The sequence below is a fragment of the Chelonus insularis genome, unplaced genomic scaffold, assembly GCF_013357705.1.
Source record: "Chelonus insularis isolate UGA/USDA-ARS -01 unplaced genomic scaffold, ASM1335770v1 contig_568_pilon, whole genome shotgun sequence".
In the NCBI taxonomy this organism is placed as follows: domain Eukaryota; kingdom Metazoa; phylum Arthropoda; class Insecta; order Hymenoptera; family Braconidae; genus Chelonus; species Chelonus insularis.
The window spans coordinates 885,296-904,887 of record NW_023276647.1 but is presented as its reverse complement, the minus strand read 5'-3'; the positions used below and the strand labels follow the sequence as shown (position 1 = coordinate 904,887).

Below are 19,592 nucleotides of genomic sequence, written 5' to 3'. Positions count from 1 at the left end.
TATTTAGAAATGCTTTTTATTGGAGAAATGTTGAAAAATTTGCTGAAGAAAAATAAATGGAATTCAATAATAAAGTGAGTAGTTAGTATTTTTAAATGGTTTAAATATTTTTTCCTAGTGGTTAGAAATTTTTAATTTATCTATCATATATATTATTTTTACTTCTATTGACGCTAAGTTATTAGAATAAAAACTATGTTCTGCTCAAGAAAAACAATAATAGATTTACAACTCAACTTAAGATTCTTAAATTACTAAAAGTAATTAAAAACAAAACATTATTTAAATAGAAAATTACTTAGATATTTTTTTTAATGCATAATAGTCTTCTTTTGTTACAACAACAATATTTGTTACTGCAACAGATTTTTTTTCTTATGGATACAAAAAATCTTAACCGTTATAAAAAATAGACTTCTAACATATTAAATCAACAAAATATATCAATTTGTGTATGCAAAGTTTGAAGCAAAATAAAAACACCGAAACCCTTTCTCAAGAATTTTAATAGAAAGGTTGGTTGGTGGCTCAAGCAATAAAGCCATATGAGCTTTTGGGTATATATATGTGAGATATTATTTTCTCCTTTGCGTGAAAGGATTAGGTGATTTGAGGAAAGTTAATCTTAATGAATGAGGGTAATCAAAGTTAACTTGACTACTACTACTTTAGCGTGACGAAGCTGAACTGTTTGCCACAAATTTATGTTCATGCAAAAAGCAAATGCATTTGCAAATCTACCTACACCCTGTACTATCTTATTCTTAGCAAATAAATTACGTGCTTTACTCAAGCGAGGACGGACTCGATATAAAGCCTTTTGTATAGTTGAGAATGTTCATCAATTTTTTGTTTGGTCATTCCGGTCCTCAATTAAATAGAAGAGTCAAATGACCAGTGGGCTTTAAGGGTCGTGCGTTTGGACAGAAGGGTGGTCCTTTTATTTGCTGATTGTGTTCAGATTGTTTCGTGATTTAGCATAAATGTTTGATTAGATTACTCGTCCGAGGATTGCTCCTGTATACACGTATATATATAGTCAATGTCCAATGTAGCTTTATCCTTTCTGTTAATCCAAATAGTAATCGCTATGGGCGTTGAATTGGAAATGACGCTACGTAATTGTACACTTTGCTGATAAGTTACATAATATTTTCATTTGAAAAATAAATATTTGCTAGTTTCTATCAAACCCTTCATTTCAAATGCATTTGATCCATGGATCATTTCCATTTCAATCATTTACGATTAATTGAAAACTATTTTAAACTTATTCAACACATCAACTACAACTTCACATCAAAATTCAATTAATAAAAATATCATTGTAAATTATATTTTCTACTATTATCTATATGATTTATGACAAATTTTTTCCACATAAATTTTACTTTCTTCTTGATCAATAAAAGCCCATTTTATCACCTTTAAATTATAGATGATGTCGCAGTTAGCAGCATTTTGTGGAACACTGGAGACATTTGCAATGGTCAAAAGAGGGTGACAATTTTTCCAGTTGATTTACTTGAAGGATTAGATAGATTATCGGCTCTATTATCCCTCCAGTAGTAACCGAAGTAAGAAACGACAGTATTTTTTTTTCGTGAACACACCTATCTATGATGAAACTTCTTGCTTTTATACCATTTGTATATACGTTGACATTACTAAATAGTTCTGGTTTTATTTTCTCTTCTAGACCTGCTAGTTCTATATTAGGCTTCTCAAAGATCATGTTGGCTATGTTCAGGACTCTATGAAAGGTTGGACTTAAATCACTACCCAGGATAATAGCATCAACAACACTTGTAAATTAAATGAAATCATCAAGTTCATAACGGACTCTAATGAAATTAAGAAGTCATTGGATGATTAATGATATCAATAATAAAACTGCACAAAGTATTTATCATTTACGTGATAATGATACCAAAATATGACAATGAATTATTTCTGTGCGATTTTCAGCCTAAATCACTAATTCATTTATGGAAAGCTTAAACGACAATTCATAAGATTGATTGAATGAATGAGAGTTTTCGACCGCATTTATCTACTTTTTCAAGGTAATCAACTATTCTAAAGCTTTTTGGTTTCTTTTAGTCGGCCATCCTGAATGAACATTTCAATAGGCCAATCAATCACACAAGGACACATACATCCACAAATTCACTCTCTTTCTTCATCCCTCTGTCTACATTTATTTCTGTCTTTTAATGATGACGTCACTTTAGTCATTCCCCTATTAGTAGGGTGTGATACTGCGGGATTTGCGAATCACTCGATGGAAAACCGGGGGACAACGTTGTTAGTTATACAGCAACTCCAAAAGATATAATGCCGATAATTATATATTCTAAGGGCGTCTCACCGATCAGTCAATGCTTCCGTTACCGTATGCACACTCCCGACAATGGACTCAAGTCACGAGAAGAAATAAAAAGTGTTATCTATCAAATGTAAACTCTAAGCTTTTTTAACTAACGATTGAGATAATTGATAACTAAAAGTTAATGAGTTGAAAATTTTTTTTATTGTTTTACGAGGGAGCTAAAATGGAAAGCTAATTGTAAGCAAGAGAAGCGTAAAAAGACAAAAGAGATTGTAAGACAAATAAAAAAATAAAAATGTTTTATTTAAATTGATTGAAAGTAACTTCATAGATTCATGTAAAATACTTTCTCTATTTTTGTTTGGAAATTGAAAATTAAATTATTTGTAATAAAAGACTTTGGTGAAAATAGAAAATCATTTCACTTGATCTAAGTGTTTTCTTTAAACGAAATTTGAGTGTACATAGATATAAATTTTCTTTGTGTAAACGAATATACGCAAAATAAACGAGAATTCAATAACTGACGAAGTACAGCTGTCAGAATGGGGTAAAGTTGAAGGGAAAACTGACGAGTTTCAATATTTTGAAACACGAGAAGACATTTTAGCAGTAATGTCAAAAGTAAATAGCAACTCATGAATTTAAGTAAGGAGAATATAACAACATTTGATAAAAAAACATATGAAATATTTCTCTCACGATATTCAGAAATTTATCTAGATCTTTTTGAAAATAAAAATAATCATAATAATTCATATAATTAAATTCCATTAATATATATTAATTAAAACTATAAGCATTCCGTTGATTCAGTTGGCACTTTGATGTAGATTCTATGAATGAATCAATCATTTTCTCACGTTTGTAAACTATACATGCCATACACCACAGACATTCATTCTCCAAAGCTTATTAATTTATTCAAGCACGGAAATGACAATTAACTCGAGTACTAGTGACAGAAGCAGACTGCTGCCCGACGGGCAGATGCACAAGGTCTATCGAGTTTATTCGCATATACATATAGATGCGGAGGTATATGGAAATACTCCGGAAACCCTGAGGCATCAGCAGAGTGGACGTAAATGTAGACTCCCATCTAACTCCCCTCCTAACAATTCAACACCAGAGTCTCACGTGATCAAACACGTTATACCTATATATTTGTAAATCTCCAAAGGGTTAAATTGTTTCATCCGCTATTCCCATAATTCCTATATTTCTGCTGAAGTCAATGATGTATAAGTAAACCACTTTATTTTAATTAAACGTGATTTTTAATTACACGCATTTTTTAACTTTAATTAAAATTTTTTAATCACAAAACATCACTGTGTAATTTACCTTCACATCTTCAATTTTCTCAAAATATTGTCACATTTTTTCATCTTTCAGAAAATTTGTCTAGGAAATTTTATTTTTACTAATAACTATAGAAAGAAAGTATCATACTGTAAAGTGTTACGATTAATTATTCAAGCTATCAACTGATTCCATTTAGCTGTTAGCAATAGAATTAACAATAATGTTTGCAAACAGTCGCACTAACTACCAAATCACTTGCAAATTTCTACCTCGTGGTTTTGTCAAAGCCCAGTGTGCTATAGTAATAACGTTAGGCCAAGTTGTAATTGACGGAAGAGAAGAGATGAGCGGTTTAAACCCGCTGGTTGTAGAGATAAGTGTGACGACCTGTCCAACGACTCCAAGCAAGGGTTGACGCAATTAATGTAAAACGCAGCACCCGGTCAATGCGCTACAACAGTGAAGGGAATTTGTTTATCTTTCAGTGAAAGCTCGATTTGATACCATGCTAACTCATTGTCTCTCGTTTATTCTCATTCGATAATGTATTAGGTTTGCAAATAAATCTTGTAAATTTTTCTTTTTAAATTCCATTGAAGAAAGTTGATGGTAAATTTTTTATTTAATTAAATAAAATAGAATGAAACTCTAGTGTGTGTGTGAATAAGAATTAGAAAGTATTGAATTGATCATTAAAAGTACATTAAGCTAGTGCACTTGTTATTCATATGAATAAAAGGGACTTTTTTCCAAGTCAATGATGTGATTAGGAATTTCATGCGATTAAAATATTTGCTATGGATGCATTACATAAATTCCTAGATTTAATACGCTTGCCCAAGTACCTAAAACTGTCGAGAATAATAAATAATATAGAGACAAAATAGCTTTTCTATTCATATTAAGATACCTCGAGTACTCATTTTGTCAGTCGAGTAAGAGCTGAATATTTTCCTTCCATTCAGGATTAATGGCTTGGACATATTTTATAGGGAGAGTGACCATAGGTCTCATACATCTGTATATATTTCCTATGCACAACGAACTGACCGCTTCCTCTTTTTTCGACATGATTAATCGTTTTCTCCGGAAGTTTAAAAATACAACTACGTCGATATACATGAAAAAAGCATCGAGAAAATGGTCAATTTTTGCCAACTCTCTAGTGGCATTTAAATTTCGAAATTTGACACTTTACGTACGGGAAATGTAAAGAAATAAAGTGGTAGGGAAAAAAGCGAAGAAGATTAAATGCTTGGGACGACGCTTGGATGGCTTATCGGCACTCCAATAATACGATTACGTCCAGTCTGAAAGATGGACTTGGTTAAGATCCAGACAAATGGGGGAGAAATACACGAATGCATCTTTTAGTTCTCGATATAGTCCCATGACGATCATTTTTCTCAACAAAATTTGTTCTACTATTTTTTCTTGTCAACTTTCGTTATTTCAATTCCGTTCTTCGTCGTTATATTGATAAGAAAAGACCAAGAAAGATGAACTATACAGAAAAATCACAACATTTTTTTTTTTGATTTTGCGAAAATATAGCTCATCAAATTTTCAAAGATAAATTTATTTTTACTAATATAGAAAGGAAGGAAAAAAGGAAGGAAGGAAGGAAGCATATACCGACGGATGCCTTTGAAGATATTCGCAAGAGTTAGATTCTATCTAAAGCGTATTTGAGGGTAGTTTCTTTTCAACCCCTCGTGACTATTATAGTATAGCCGTAGGGTGTTACACGGAGGTCGTTTACAAGCTGCAACTACTACGATTATAAAAAAAAAAGAAAAAAAGAAAAAAGAGTAGCACGAAGCGGTTAGCAACCAAGCTCCGGAAGGGTCGATTGTTGACCAAAAAGTCGCCAATTTAAAAAGACCCCTGGCGCTTTTTTCACTCTCTTCTTATCTCGGTCTTACTACCCCAGTTTAATCGGTCGACGTTTACTCTCAACTACAAGCTTCACTATGATGTATAAGTGAGATGCACAAGACTGACTCTGAACAAGCAATTATGTTGTTACGAGCTGTTTACAACAGAATTATTGTCAGCAACATCTTGCGCCCTGGGGTTTGTGACGTACGCTCTATACAATTTTTAATGATTATTATTTTTATTGCTATCAACAGATAATTGAAAAAAAATATTACTTAATCTACTCAATAGAAAACTAACACAATATTATTTTTTAATAAATTATTTTTCATAAATATTGAAAAACGATAAATATTCTGACTCTACTGTTTAAAAACTTTTATCTCTATTAAAGCTTTTTTTGAGATCTTTAAAATTAAATTCAGGCCGTGTCAATAATAATTTGTTCAATAAATAAAATAGAGATTTTTGAGCATCAAATTCAATTATATGACAACGATTTGTAAAACGTCCTCGACAGTACGTCTCAAGGCGAGTGGTTTGAACTGCGGTAAATGTTTGGCTTTTAACTGAAGAAAAAACGACAATAAACCCATGAAAATTATTACTTCACTATATGCGGTGACCGCGTGCCGGTTTCGCACTCACGTTTGTAATTTGTTACGTAGCATAGCATCCCCTTATGACACCTTCTGACCTTACCAAGGAGACTTGACACTTGGCAATTTTGAATTCAATGAGACATTTGTAATACTTTTTTTTTTCTTGTTATATACAACCACTATATGACCACCATCACCACCATCGCCATCGTCATCACCACCACGTAAACCGCAAAATCACCCACCGAGAAAAAAGTTATTCAATCGTTTGCACTTTATGATCTTCTTGGTGTTCATATTCAATGTCAATTTTTTTTCTCCTCCACGGAGGTCTTTGGACATTTTTATCTTTACATATAACAACCCTTTGTGGCTTCATACTATAATAATTCTTAAATTGAAATACGATTGAATAATAATAATAATCTATAACCTTTCGGCATTTTTGGATATGATTTCTTGTTATTTTTATGACTTGAATATTTTTTTATCACTGAATTTTATCATTTTCTTGCTCTTAAATATTTCTCAATAAATTTTGTTGAAAAAAATTATCGCTAAGAAAATAAGTAATTTTTTTTCTCAAGAGATAAAAAAAAGTCCCTCGGTAAAATTGAGAAGAATAGAATATCTACCAACTGTCGTGTCGTTCAGTGAATCATCCTACGATTCATACCTTTGTATTTAGAATTTATTTTCTATCTTATACTCAAACTTTCCAAGATCTAACCTTGTATTATAACTTTCTAATACTTTGTTTTACCTGAATGAATAGAAGTATGTATTTTTAATGAAGCATAAAAAAAAAACTTACAAAAATAATAGCAAATTCGTGATGTCCAGTGAATCATCTTCATATAAAATTAATTTAAAAAAATAATTTTCTCTTTTCTTTATTGAACTCAAACTCACCATTCTAGTGTATCTGTAACAAAAAAAAAAATAAATTTTTTAAATTAATATCAAACTTATCTAAAAAGAAAAAAAAATATGAAGAAATCATTAATAATTGAAAAGATCTCTTTTTCACGGCGTAATTTAATACATTTCTATCGCGATCTCGTAATAATTTCTCTTCTATTCATAACCCCAACTAAAACGAGATCTTTACCTCCATCACTCTTTCACCTTTTTTTGACTTTTCCAGACACTGAAAAATTCCCCAGTAATTTCAGGTTTTTCCAGTCGGTCGACACTTTACGCCACATTTTTTGTCAACTCTATAGCGTAAATTTAAATCAATACTTAGCTTATAATATCATTTTTATCAGATTTTTATAAACTATTTAAAAAATAGATAAAAAATCTTAATGGATGTATATGAATTCTATAAACGTATAAAAGCAAAATTACCAATCTCGTGAATCTTATTACCAGTATCCTCTGCATGTTAATAAACGGCATCTGTCATCATGCGTTGTTATCTTTTGAATGTCGCGTTTTATGGTTCATGCCTGCCGAGTGGCTATTTATATATGTTAAGGTTTATGCTTCACACCAAGCGTGCACAAGTCACGCGTGTGCATAATGTCAATTCTACCTATTTTTTGTCCTGTTCATAATCGTACATGAACATCTGACACCTGTACACCAGTAGCGTTGAAACGCCTACAATGCATTTACGAATATCATGATTCGACATCCAGAAAATAAATAAAGAAGATGAGTAATGTATATCTATTGTCAGTTTTTGATTAAATCTCGGACAAAAATAAAGAAAATATTGACAGTAAAAAATGGGGTTAATGATAACATTAAAAAAGTAATATGTTTTTTTGAAATAAATAAAAGTACTCGATGGATGTATAGTAATAGATCATGTTAAAATGATAAACCAGAAGATCCATATGAAGAGAATTAATTAATACTGGCAATAAATATTGCTTCAATTGATTTAACGTGTCAACGATAAAAGTATTTTTTAGTCGTATTTTAATACTTGACGAGAGCTTTCAGACAATTTGTCCAACTGTTATTGCAGTTTCTATTAATAGTTTTCCTATACGTGAGAAAACAATGCATTATTATTTTACCAAAAGTAACTGGCATTTGATTGACAACATCCATTAAAAATTATCACCACCCTACCATATTTGTGGTGAATAATCATCAATAATTTTTAACACTACCTACATCGATGAATTGATTGAAATAATTTGCATACAATGTCAATAGAATGTGAAAATGAAAAGGAAAAAAAAATAAAATAAAAATTGAAGATTTTAATTAAATTCTGAGATCTGTATTTAGTTTTTCTACAACTTGCCATTTAGGTGGTATTTCTTCCGGCAATTGGCACTAGAGTAGTCCCATAAATAGAAAATTGAATTCTTCGTCGACCTTCAGTTCTTATGGGATCATTTAGAAAACCGATAGGTCCAGTATCAAGTATCCTACAGATGGGTGAAGCAAAATGAAATCGTAGGAATGTGATAAGATCGAGACATTTACTGTCTTCAATATAGAATACAATCACAGTAGATTCAGTCTTACATAAGGGAAAACAAATTTGACGCTCAAATATGTACACAGGGGTATTAGTAACATCCTTTTGTCCCTTAGAAGCAATTCTTTTTAAGCTGAGACATAATTTTTTTTCATCTTGTTGATGCACCCTTACTGTCTTGCTGATGTTAAACATTTATTACTATAATCGCTTTAACTCTTTTATTTATTAATGTGAGAAATTAGCATTTAGGGTAAATACAAGACACGCCTCAAATAAAAATTATTAATGATACTTTTTAATCCAGATTTCTTAATAATAAATAATTTTTTTCTAATTAATTATTCAATTATTATCATTTTTAAATTAATATTTATTAATATTTATTAACTGGTTTAATTTATGAGATTATGAATATTAATCCTGCATTTTTTTTTTGCTATAAAAAGCGCAGGTATTGAAAATGATTTCTTTCATAAATGAAAATTGAATGATTAATCGAGATACATGAAAAATCGAGTAAAATATACATTTGAAAAATTTATTTTTCATTTATAAATGTTTTAATGATTTTAATCTCATGTAGATTAAATTGCAAAATACGTACATTAAAGAGAAATTTTTTTTTTCCCAACTATTGCTGCGTTTATCCATATGTATATCGCTGTAGGAAAATAGAACCGGTAATGTTTGGGCATTGATGAATTCAACTCTCAATAGGAAGATTATACGAAGCATAAATACGCAATTTCGTACCGAATGTATAGTAGACTATGTAGCAGCTTTGCTTAACTACCCCTATTTCCTCTTTTTACTACTGAAACGAAATTGTTGTCATTTTCTACTGACAAATTAACAAATAGCGTCAAGCAATATAACAAAGTAGATGAAAACGTGTGTAAACACAAAGTCATTTTGACTGAAAAATTTTTTTAATTCACGACTTTAGAAAATAAACTTAAAGTCAACAATTTTTATTGGTATACTTTGGGTGAATTGATTAAAGCACTTTGCAACCTTTGGATTATAGCAAACCCATTCACTACACACAAACCAATATCAAATCTTACACACGATCGATTCAAAATAATCGTCAGCATGTTGTAAGTCAGTAAGTAGTTTTGACAATATCACCCTTAATAAAAGTTTTTATGACTTTAAATTCATTCGTGCGTGTTGATTGCTCTGCCATAGTACTCATACATAAACACAATTCATGTATTTACGTTCCACAATGTCCCTGCATCTGTTGGACGATACGTGTACGGTTGAAATGTTGAATTGAGAAGGGTATGTAGAAAAAGAGGATTGAAGTGTGAAGCTTTAGATTTAATTTGATTTTGTCAATCTATAGTTGCGAAATCATTTATATGATTACTTTGGAATATTTAAGTGATAAGATAAATATTAAATCCGCCGTATGGATAACTAAAAAAAATTTTCCTCATCTCATTTACACAATCTAAAATTCAACTATTATTTTCAATAATTTTCAAAACATCTTCAATTTATTTTTCATTTATCAACTAATTTGTTTTTATGAAAAAAAAAACTTTTACTTCCATAATAATTTCATTTATTTCATTTTTTCATTTTATATTTAATAAAAATTATCCAAAAAATGATTTTAAATAAATAAATACTTTCGTATGAAATGATCTTAGAAGAAAAGCTGACTGACCAATGTTATTTAATATTCCTGAGGTATCAATAAAGTGAGATAAATTATTCTAATGGCAAAGAAATTAACTAGAATACAGTTGATTGTAAATTAATATCCTCAGGTATCAATCGGCCGATTGTGTATGAACCTGATAATGTAATATTATTACAATGTAATTAGTAACAGAATATTGCTTCAAACCACAGCATTATTTGACGCTATAATTAACTATTAATTATCAATAAACTTGATATATCATAAATGTAAAATTACCATCAATTAAAATAATAACAAAAACCAACACTAGAATATTTGTTTGATATAAATAACAATCTCAGATATCGAAAATTCGTTTGCATGATGCTAACTGAAATTCGACGGCATCCCTAGAGGTAAGATTCCTAGGGGATTCTGCTATCCACACCCTGAAGAAAATTAGCAAATATAGCAATGTGATATACTGAACAACAATTAATCTAACTGTCACAGGATGTTAATTTATGACCAGATTGTTCATCCCAACGTACTGCTATCTTCTTTGATATATCCTCCCGGGTGCACCTATAGAATAGGGCGATTTTCTGCTAACTAGAATGTCGTTGGTAAATGGTGAAGTTTCATCAACTCTTCAACAAGACTTATCTTGAATAATTCCGGCAAAAGCTCTTTTGTTGAACACAGCCTTGTGATTTTTGATAAAAGTCATTAATATTGTCATTTTTTTCTTCAATAATCTCTTATCTTTCAAAAAATATCTTGCAACATTTTGTATAGTAACAATGAGTTATCCAAAGGTCCAATAATTTAAAAATATTCATAGGAGTTTATTTGTAGACTTATAATGACGAATGTAATACACTAGAGTTAAATTCAGGTATAACACAGGCTTGTATCTCTTGTGCTTTTTAATGTTTTTTTTTTTTTTATTTTCAAGTCTTTTTCATCTTTTACTTTCGATGATTCTATTCTACAGTAGGTCCACAGATCGTTCCAAAGAGTGCAGCATTTCAAAGCGACCGAAGAGCGCTTGTAATTAACGATTACAAAGTATTCGTTCAGATGATTATCAGTCTGCGCCGGATGCACAGAGTTCGCCATCCCCCATAACTTCCGGTACTTTGATGTGCAGGCATTCTCTTGTTTTCTGCCCCATTATACTGCCGCGGCCTTCTATCATTATTGCTACATCATATCTAAAAGAACGACAAGGAAAGATTCGTATATTTTTGCATACCGTTTTTTTTCCCTCTTGCTTTTTTTTCTGTCAATACACAATCACCTTTTTCGTACTGCATTGTAGAATTCTAAATCGTACTCAAAAGCAAAGCATCATCAAGAAGGAAAGGGGATCAAGAGAAGTACTGAAAAGAGATGGGAAAAACATACACGTTCAAAATGGACGAATGTCAAACGTTAATTGGTGCCTCGGGTTAAATTTCCGTTTCTCATTTTTTCATTCTCTTTAATCAACTTAAAAACATCAGTATGCAAGTAAAGAATCTGACAAAAAAAATATGCAAGCTATGTACATATGATGAAAAAAATTATACAGACGTAATTATGTGGCTAGTCAGTATTGATGTGGATTGAGAGAATTTCGGTTAAAAAAACTCTGTTCCTTTAAGATAATTACGTAAATACCGAGTAGTTTACTTTGAATCAGTTATTCCCTACAATTGCGTTCAATAACAATAAAAGAAAGCAAAGATTTTATTGAATTTAAAAATTTTTTTTAAAGAGCTGTTTAAATTAATTCAAAACTTCATAATATTTATTTTTTAATTAACAATAATTTTCAATAACTTCATTCTTACAATTTAAAATTTAAAGAAAAATTTCATGCAGCTCCAAAAAGTTTTTTAATTTATATATGTAATTTATTTAAAAAAATTCAATTTCATACTTTTCAAGTGATTTTTGAATTGAAAAAATTTGTATCCAATTAAATGATTTTCAACAATTGTTTAAAAATCTCGAAAAATTTAATTCTAAATCTAAAATTCATTTTCAATAAAATACATTCAACTCGTCTCTAGCTTTCACTTAGTTGCATCAAATTTGCCATAATTTTCATCTTCATAACAAAATCATTTAATGTCTTTTTCGTGATGTATAAAGCCTTAAGAATGTAACAATGTCTTGTCAATAAAAAAAAAATTATTACTCAAAGTTAATTGATATTTTTCTGATACCATAAAAGTAGTGCAATGAATCTCACAATAAAATATCTACCACTCTCGACAACTGTTATACACATATACACATATAATGAGGAAACTTTTCTAGCAGGACCATGGAGTTGAGGGCAATGTAGTATGAACGACGAGTCAATAAAGCTGAGGAATTCAAAATACGCAGAGTATTTCGAATTAAACGAGTGACCTTTTTACGACCGTTTGTTCCATTCCAGATGGACTTTGTCCATCATCCAAACGGGGAGGTACACAGAGAGCATAAAAAAATATATTTAACTCACGCAATTCGAAACATGCTACGATATATCTCCAAGGCTCTAGCTACGTAACAATAAACCTGCCTTTACGGCATTTATTATACTATACCAGAAAGACGTATATAAAGAATAAAGCATTCAATAGACTTATTACTTACAGTATTCCAGTGGCATTTGACTCTCTACATAACGCATAAAAAATCCTCTAATTCACTTTAATGAAATTCAATAAAAACCACAAAAATCATACAACTACTTAAATAAATATTTTTCAACAATAATCATTATTATTTCTTTTATGAATAATTTTGATTTTTCACTTAGAATATCAAGTAAAATATTTTTTTTTTATCGATTTCGCAATTTACCGGTATTTTATTTATTTCTTGGAATACTTTCTTTGTTACCTTAATGTGCTTTCTATGTAATTACCGCAATTCGGAGATTAGCACTAACAATATTATTGCACCGTCATATTTAACGACCGAAATGCTTTTTAAGGGAACGAGATACCAAGTCCTGTAGAATGTTTTAACACTCATACATTAACCAATAAGTTTCATATAATATAACGACCACAATAATTTAATACGTTAATAACTTCAGTCCTGATAATTATTTCTTATTTACTACATCAACTAAAATCCATATTAAATAATTCTATTTTTTTTTTTAATGATGAAAAATAAATAATATAATAATATATATTTCATATACTCGTTACTCACACGAGTTTTTTATACCTTCTTTCTTTGATACCTACCGTTTTTATATCACTGCAGATGTTACTAATCCTTTGAGAGATAGTATAGATGAAAATAACTGAGCCATAAACAACCATAAACATCCCGTAGGATAATTAACCCTTTGAGGACTTGAAAGCTTGGACGGATTTTAATAATCTTAAAAGACACCGGAGTTTTGATTAGTACTCCAACAAGAATGTGACAACAATACGACTCTCGCAACTACCATCAGTCTATAGAGCCATGAAACATTCGTCGTATTTTGTTCCGTTTTACAATTAATAACTCGACGTGTACGTTCAAACGTCCCATATGTGTGTCTGCAATTCACATTGTGTGTATTAAATAACTAATAAATTCATTTTATATTTTAAACAATTTTTTTTCAAACCTATTAACATAAATAAACTTCCAAAAATGAGTTAATTAATTACAAAAAATGATTTTTTATTAAAAAGATGATTAAATTTTATTTTTAACTACCCAATAGGAAGTTATAGTAATGGGGTCGATTTCTTGAATCCCAAATTCTGAAAAATCTCTACGTTTCAGGATTTTCAGAGTCGAATTCAACAGTTTTCAGCGCCATCGGTCCAGCTATTTTTTATGCAGAACCAAAAAACTGAAGAAAATAGTAAACTATCTAAATCATTTTATTATTTGTAGCGTTATTTAGCAAACAAATATATTATTTTACTCCAAAAAAAAATGTTTTGGAGCAAAAGAAAAATTTTGGAGTAAAATGAGACATTTTTATTATGAAGCTAAAAAAGGAGTAGCAATTCACTTTTAGGTGAATTAAGTACGATTATTTGCTATTTGTAGCGCACAGCTAAGTTGGCCGAGCGGTCTAAGGCGCCAGATTTAAGCTCTGGTTCCCAACAGGGAGCGTGGGTTCGAACCCCACACTTAGCAAAATTCTTTTTTTTTCTGTAAATTTTTTCTAATCAGTTCTACAGATGTTTAAAAATTAATGGAAAAAAAAATTTATTTTCATTCTGACAAAACTGTAAAAATTTATAGAGAAATTGAAATCTATTATAGTAAAATGTACTTTTTAATGGAAGAGATTACATGAGATAAGTGATTGAAAAGAAATAGTGAACATTTACAGATCAAATTAATATTGACATACGGTTCAAGGAGCACAAGCAGCGTAAAACGACCTGTTTCAATAAGATTAAGTATAGCAGAGTGTTAAGTGTCGGCAGCATACTTTACAACTCAAAAGACCCTTTCCCTGAAGACCATAGGGGAATAACTACGCGATGGTTCGTTTCAAAAAAGTGTCAAGAGAACGTAATGTGTACTGATTACCACAAATCAATGACAACAGAGAAGAATAAAATCAAAACTGACGCATGGTCAAATATCTGTCACAACAATTTCGCTAAAAAAGTATACACAATAACACTCTAATAATTATATTAGTTCTTCACATCTGTGATGATTCTCGTGTTACCTTCAGCTCCAAATGCCTTTTAAAGCCTTCAATAATCTATTTCACCTCGTTCTGGAGTGTCTAATAAAGTTGTTCTGCTTGCAAAAATGTTTGGAAAATATTTTGAATAATTTTCGTCAACAGTGGGGGATGAAAAGTCTCCAAAAAGTATAAAAAATTGGAGATGCCGGGGATCGAACCCGGGGCCTTTCACATGCAAAGCGAACGCTCTACCACTGAGCTACATCCCCAGGATTAAAAAATGTTTCCTAAAGAACATTGATCTACCTGTAATCGATAAAAAACAATACATTTAAATAACCAACGATTGTCTTATATTTATTCAAGTGTTATGGAGCCTCTTAAACTATGCAAAGTGGCTCTCATAATGTTCCCAGCGTTTTGGAGCAAATTTAAAGTCTTGCTCCAAAAATAAAAATAACACTAACTCTTGGCTTTTAAAAGGGCTGACCTACCCCTAGGACTTCATAAATTTCTCGTGTATATTCCACGTTGGTTTTCCTGAGGTTAAATCTGTTATAAAAAGGTTTATTTGCCCTCAGGTGGCAGGGTGTCTAAAAGTATCGGGAGAGCTCTAGATTATATGGAGCATTTTTATGGCTCCAAAGCGTCTATTGAGCTATATATGTGATAGATAAAAATTGCTTTGAATAGAATAGAACAATGAACATGAGAGATAAGTAGATTCCTGCATTTTCTTCATACTTTCTCTGCATTTTACACATTCTAAGGCGTCGTAAATTCGAAAATGTTTTTGTATAACCATTGTTTACACAGAAAAAAGAAAAAAAAAATTTGACAGCGGTGGGATTCGAACCCACGCCCTTTCGGACTGGTGCCTAAAACCAGCGCCTTAGACCGCTCGGCCACGCTGCCTGTCAAGTTTTTGCAAACTTAATGCACATGTTAAACTACACTGACACTACAACATCTTTTCTATCGTTATTTTAAGTTTGAAGTGAACAAAATACTTGACATTTGATGATTTAAATCTATTTTTTGAATATATTCAAGTATTTTAACAAGTATTAAATCATTGATTAGTTTGTTTCTGTTAAAAATTTAATTAGATAATAGAAAAAGATTGTCAAGTCATTAACTTCCCAGTAAAAAGTTATTGTAATGAGTCCATCTTGATTATCTCGTGAACAAAAAATGATATCGACTTTTCATTTTTTCCACTGGGAAGTTGATTGCCTCCAGACCACTGGAGAGCATGGATATTTTTCATTTGAGTTTACATTTGATTACAAAACAATTACTGATTGCAATAAATTTAATTCATTGAATATATGTTTTTTAAGAAAATTAAATCTCAGAAACCTTTATAATATGTATATTTCACCGAATTTTGTGATTCTGTGGCTTCGTAAAAGGTAAAAAAAAAAAAAACATTCACGTGAGATCCGATGTCCAGTGAACAATAGTTGTGGCGGTTTTTATAGGCTTCTACATACGTATATGTATGAAAAAGGGAATAACTCATTGATTGCACTACAATATTCGACCATGTCTACTAACTTAGAGGTTTTCATTACTTTATTTTTTTACCTTTTTCAATAAATAAACAAACGTGATACTCCATAAGAGTAGAATATACTCAAATACAAACATGGAGCTCTGTGCTAAAAAATTCCCAGTCTAAAATCGAAAAAAATTTACAATAATAAAATTTATGTAACAAAATTCAATCGAAATTAAATTGATAAAAATAATTGTCCAAAAATATTTAACTTTTCCAAAGTATATTACAATTTGCACTGTTGAATAATTTTTTCGATAAAATAAAAAAACAATATCTGATAAATAGTAAGATAATATGATGATATTTAATAAGATAAAAAGTGATAAAGGAAAATTTTACACTTCATTCGATATCAATAATAATGTAATCAATTTTAGGGAACTGAATGATCAAAGGACTTTGGACCAATTACATAAGCTTTCTCAGATGTTGATCGATATGGTATAATCATCATACTTGTTGATTTGCAGCATGTGCATTTATTTCTATGTGAAGCATGACCACATGGTCATAGGTAAATAAGACATACATAAGGATATATACTACGTACGCTTATGTAGATACACCATGAACAGTGTTCCCCTAATAGGTATATAATCACTATGCATACGGTACTGTATATATCCACACAAGACGTTCACCAATATTTGACTACAGAATACCTGCTACATACTAATGTGTGAATGTAATCTTCCCGTACGTTTGCTTATATTTACTCCCTTAGCACATCCACTTTTTACTTTAAAACCATATTACATTTACATGATTTGTTTCTCTATCAATGTCATTTGACGAAACAGAACCTATTACACATGTAAACGTATCCAAAATTGTTTTCTCGATAATTTAATTGAAATGGTCAATCTACCACATTGTTGTAAAAAAAAAAAAAAATTTCCAAGCTGAATTCACAGTTACACAGAAAAATCAAATAAAAGGATTGCATCACGCATGAACTTGGTTAAAATATAACTGTGCACTTTCCACCCTTTTGTATGTTTCTATACACCGAGTAGAAATTGCAATCTGCAAATATCTACCAGTTTTCGTGGGTAAAGGGTCATCTACCTTCCGAGGATTCAATTCACTGCCACTCAATCAGTCAATGTAACGTCCAACATAGATTTACAAGCTCATGCATACATACATGCATGTATGTGAATCTATATATTTACTGTGTATTTACTTCACAAACGTACACCTGTTGTTTTATTACGCGCTGAAAGCTCTGGTGTTACTCTTCACACCCTCTTCTTTTGTACCCAAGTATTGGTTTATTTCAGTATTGTAATATGGCAGGAAACAATACGTATTTTTTTTTATAGAATGAAAGAAATTGAGTGCCCTCAACATAGTTTATATTTCACCATACATTTGTATTGTTCAAAATAAAAAAACAGCTTGGAAAGAAATCTAACAATTTAAATATAAATGTAATAAACTTTTCTAGTAGACTAATACATGTCTACATAGCAAGTTGCAAATTACTTGTATATAAGATAAAATATGGATATTGTAAAAAGAGTCGGATATGTATTCAAAAGGTTTTGGGACGACGACGATGACGACGAAAGTACCTACTTCCTATGCTAATTGACACAATTAGCATAGGAACGTAGGAAAGCCGCGTAAGTTCACGGTTCGTTTCATCATAAATTCGTCGATATTTCGGTTAGTTATGACTACGAAGCTAGTGAGAAGTTAGTTTCTGGTTTACAATGTGCAAAATCTACATTCAAGCACATTCGCGTATGTCATTTTGGCATATCTTCGGACAGCGAATTAACATAAAAGGGAAAGGTCAATATCATAAACAACTCTACGCTCCAAATGGGGTGCAAATCTTAACAATAAATTTATTGATATATTGAGCAGGGGTTACTTACTGAATATAGTATTAGACAAATAATGCATAGTAGAATAACGCATACGCTCATTGTAATAGCTTTATAAAGTTTCTTGCGACTAATGGTAGAAATTTTTTCTTCATCTCTTGACAAAAAAATTTCAACTATCACCAAAACCATGTATTAATTAACTTTAAAATATTTTATTAAAGCATTTTAAAATCAAAGGCAATGTTAAAAATTTGATAAATTTAAGAAAAACACTAGATAAAAATAAAAAGAAATGACAGACATGAGTTTGAAGTTCATTCCTCTCATCTAAATATCAAGTGATATTGTATTTCTAAAAGCTGCAACTAAACACGAATTATCTTGTTCTTGATAAAATGATACTTCACACCTTTTGATTCTCTACACCAATGATTCTTACAAAAAGGATTCGAGCTTAAGAAACTCGAGTCCAATGTATTACATACAAAGTACATAGAAACACGTTTATCCTTCATGATGATACTTGAAAAATAAATTACTTATTTCACTGCATACAAACACACACTAATTAAAAAAACTTGACCTCACATGTATTTACCAAATAACAGAGAATACCATGAATGTACAGCCGTCAAGCCTATAATCAATCAGCGGACATCTTCAATAGGCGATGCAATTACCAAATTCTAGATATCGTCACGTTGGCACGTGTAGGAAATAGTCGGTATGCTCGCTGCACATACACTGCATCCATTCAAACCCTGTAGGGCATATGTGCATTCGATGAGGCATCACTGCATAGAATAGTTGCAAGATATAGTTCAATCACTCTGTGTCTCACATCGACATGTACATATGTACATACTATGTACATAGAACCCTATTGGAACCGTGTAACAAAAATATATTAATCAACTTCCCATCAATTTATTTTGTATATAATTAATGACAAATATATTTTCATCCATTTTGTTACTTTAAAATCATACTTGTGACATTGAAATTTATCAAAAATATTTCATGCTCTTCATGATATAATTTTCAATTAATTTTAGAAAATTTAATATCAATTATTAATCGTTAATCGTCAACAATAGTCATTTTTCAATGGGAAGTAAAATATTTTCATGGGAATAATATTGAAAATAAATTAATTTGTGATAAAAAATAATTGACTTCAAAAATTCACTTTATGATTTTATTAATAGATGGATGATTTGATTTCAAGTAGTAATAGGGTAGTTTTGATTATAATTAATATTTTAAAAGAATTACGGTATACCGTAGGAATACGTGATCATACAAGGCCATATTTCATTTCTAGTCGGAGACATGAC

At 30.6% G+C, this 19,592-nt stretch overlaps 1 protein-coding gene and 3 non-coding genes across 5 annotated transcripts in view; 1 reads left to right on the top strand and 3 right to left on the bottom strand.

Moving 5' to 3' along the window:
• LOC118070309 (uncharacterized) overlaps positions 1-19,592 on the bottom strand; it is a 157,836-nt gene that overhangs the window by 120,931 nt on the left and 17,313 nt on the right. Inside the window, exons 1-2 of one of the 2 annotated variants that reach the window (XM_035088849.1) lie at positions 16,444-16,531; positions 6,938-7,048 (exon numbers count right to left, since the gene is read on the bottom strand). The gene's annotated coding sequence lies outside the window, so the exon portion shown is untranslated. Of the gene's footprint in view, positions 1-6,937; positions 7,049-16,443; positions 16,532-19,592 lie in introns of those variants that run through there. The other variant, XM_035088848.1, reaches the window with a different exon arrangement.
• TRNAL-UAA (transfer RNA leucine (anticodon UAA)) lies at positions 14,262-14,345 on the top strand. Its single transcript has one exon. It is a non-coding gene; the product is annotated as a tRNA-Leu (tRNA).
• On the bottom strand, positions 15,051-15,122 carry TRNAA-UGC (transfer RNA alanine (anticodon UGC)). The gene has a single exon. It is a non-coding gene; the product is annotated as a tRNA-Ala (tRNA).
• TRNAL-UAG (transfer RNA leucine (anticodon UAG)) lies at positions 15,689-15,768 on the bottom strand. The gene has a single exon. It is a non-coding gene; the product is annotated as a tRNA-Leu (tRNA).